This window comes from Pteropus alecto, unplaced genomic scaffold (genome assembly GCF_000325575.1).
Source record: "Pteropus alecto unplaced genomic scaffold, ASM32557v1 scaffold292, whole genome shotgun sequence".
In the NCBI taxonomy this organism is placed as follows: Eukaryota; Metazoa; Chordata; class Mammalia; order Chiroptera; family Pteropodidae; genus Pteropus; species Pteropus alecto.
The window spans coordinates 7,938-10,588 of NW_006433224.1; the positions used below are offsets into that span (position 1 = coordinate 7,938).

The window sequence follows — 2,651 nt, forward strand, 5'->3', positions numbered from 1 at the left end:
CAGTAGCATGTTATTTAGCCTCCATGTGTTTGTGTATTTTCCAGTTTTTTTTCTTGTAGTTAATTTCTAGTTTCATACCATTGTGATCAGAGAAGATGGTTGATATGATTTCAATCTTCTTAAATTTATTGAGATTTATTTTGTGTCCTAACCTGTGGTCTATCCTTGAAAATATTCCATGTGCACTTGAGAAGAATGTGTATTTTGCTGCTTTGGGGTAAAATGCTCTGAAAATATTTATTAAATCCATGAATTCTAGTGTGTCTCCTTGGCTCATTGTTTCATTGTTGATTCTTTGCCTGGAAGATGTGCCCATTGATGTCAATGATGTGTTAAAGTATCCTACTACAAGTGTATTACTGTTGATCTCTCCTTTTATGTCAGTCAATAATTGCTTTGTGTATGTAGGCACTCCTATGTTGGATGCATATATGTTTGCTATGGCTATGTCCCCTTTATTTATTGATCCCTTTATCATTATGTAGTGCCTTTCTTTGTCTCTTATTATATCCTTTGTTTTAAGTCTATTTTATCTGATATAAGTATCACTACCACAGCTTATTTTTCATTTCCATTTTTATGAAATATCTTTTCTCATCCTTTTTCTTTCAGACTGTGAGTGTCATTTGATCTGAAGTGGGTCTCTTGTAGACAGTATATGCATACGTCTTGTTTTCTTATCTTTTTGACTACCCTATGTTTTTTTTTTTTTGATTGGACCATTTAATCAATTTACATTTAAAGTGAAAATTATGAAATGCTTCATGAATTTACATGTCATCCTTGCACAGAGGCCATGCTATTCTCTGCATTGTTCCAATTATTTTATGTGTGCTGCCGAAGCTAGCAGAAGAGCTTGGAGCTTTTTTGTTTGTCATTTTGCTGTCATTACTCCTAGTGGCACATTTTGAAACGGAATATATGGTTGTCATACTTATCATCCAAAATTTTTTGATAGGAAAAAAATAGAATAAATCTAATATTATTTAATATATGGAATATGTCTACATTTGAAAAGAGCAAAGTTTCCATGGAATGCATAAAGAAGACTAACAACCCATGTAATAAAGATTTAAATGATTTTCATCGACAATGAGTTGAGTATGAGTTTTATACACACATATATATATACACACAGAGATATACACACACACACATTCAAAAAAGTTAATGTGATGTTATGCAGCATTAACAGCAGTACAATACTTGAAATAAGAAAAGAAAACATTCCTATTGTATTTTCTGATATCAAAAAATACCTGGAATATCAATTTCTTAACAATGCATCAAAACTTTTTTTCAATTATTAGACAAATTGGAAAGAATGGTGAGGGTAATGATAAAACTAGACAGATTGTTATATGAGAAATGTTTGAAAACCTTTGTTCATTTACCTTGAAAAGAAGAGTTCACTTTAGGATATGAGAGCTCTCTCTAAATATATGAAAGTTATCATATATAAAATGTAGTAGACTTGTTTGATTTGCTCCTAAGGAGTAATCTCAATTAAGCAAGATTTGAGATGATTATTTAACTAGGATTAATGGTGATATCTAAAAGGGAACAGATAAAACCATAATGTAAGGCCAATCTTTTTAACACAGAGAACTGTGGAATTGAGAGCTTTAATCATCACATGAGAAGTTTCTCATGGCATTGTATAATTTTAAAATAAGTAACTCACATGGGGTATAAAAATTATTTTAAGTTTCTTGCATGTTATATGTGACAGAAAAATGCCAAATACAGTTTCATATGAAAGTTGGAGTGAAAAGCAAGGAGAGTAGCTATCAAGTAATCTATAAATTTCTCTCCCTAGTGGGCATAAATAGTAGCCCTTACTATGAGATTGGGGGGATTTTTTATTATTTACACCTTCAGGCTTTACTCATGTGTGTCTTTAGCAATAAATGCTGATTGTAATAACAGTTCCCATTTGCAGAGCTATTACATTATATGGGCACTGTATTAAATGCTTTTAGATGAACTATCATATTATTTAATTCTCAAAACAATACTATAAAATAGGCACTAGTATAAATCTTGTTTGACAGATAAAGGAACTGTTCTTAGAAAGATTAAATAACTTCTTCAAAGATCATAAAACTAGTAAGCGACAGAGCAGAAATTTGAACAAATGTCTATATTACACTAAAGGCAAACCAATAACCACTATATACTATCTTCATTTTAACCACAAAGTATATTATCACCGAGAAAAATTTTTCTTTACAACCTTAGTAGATTTCTGACATGCCGATATTTCTAACCACAGTAAACTTTACACTAGCAGGGAGAAAAATCTTGTCATAAATTTCTATGTCTCTTTTAGCTCTATTTCATTGGAAATATGAAAAGAGGATTCAGATATATTAGTTTTTTCTTCTATTAGTCTTTTCGTCTATTAGTATTCTCTTCTTTTTTTGTTGTTGTTGTTTTTTTGTTTTTTGTTTTTGTTTTTGTTTAGGCCTTTATTAATTATGCCCCAGGAAGCTATAAAAACACCTCACCAAGAAAAATGTCTATAATTTTTAAGATCAATTAATACTTTTTCAGTATAAATACAGACATATCATGTATATCATACTCATATGGGTTTTAGATAAGTGCATGCATGCAATATCATGCTTGGAGATGGTATCAGAACATTT

General features: G+C 30.4%; 1 non-coding gene across 1 annotated transcript; it reads right to left on the reverse strand.

Annotated features, from left to right (window-relative positions):
* Positions 1-746: 746 nt before the first annotated feature.
* Positions 747-850, reverse strand: LOC112476786. The gene has a single exon (XR_003045201.1). It is a non-coding gene; the product is annotated as a U6 spliceosomal RNA (small nuclear RNA).
* Between the last annotated feature and the right edge of the window lie 1,801 nt (positions 851-2,651).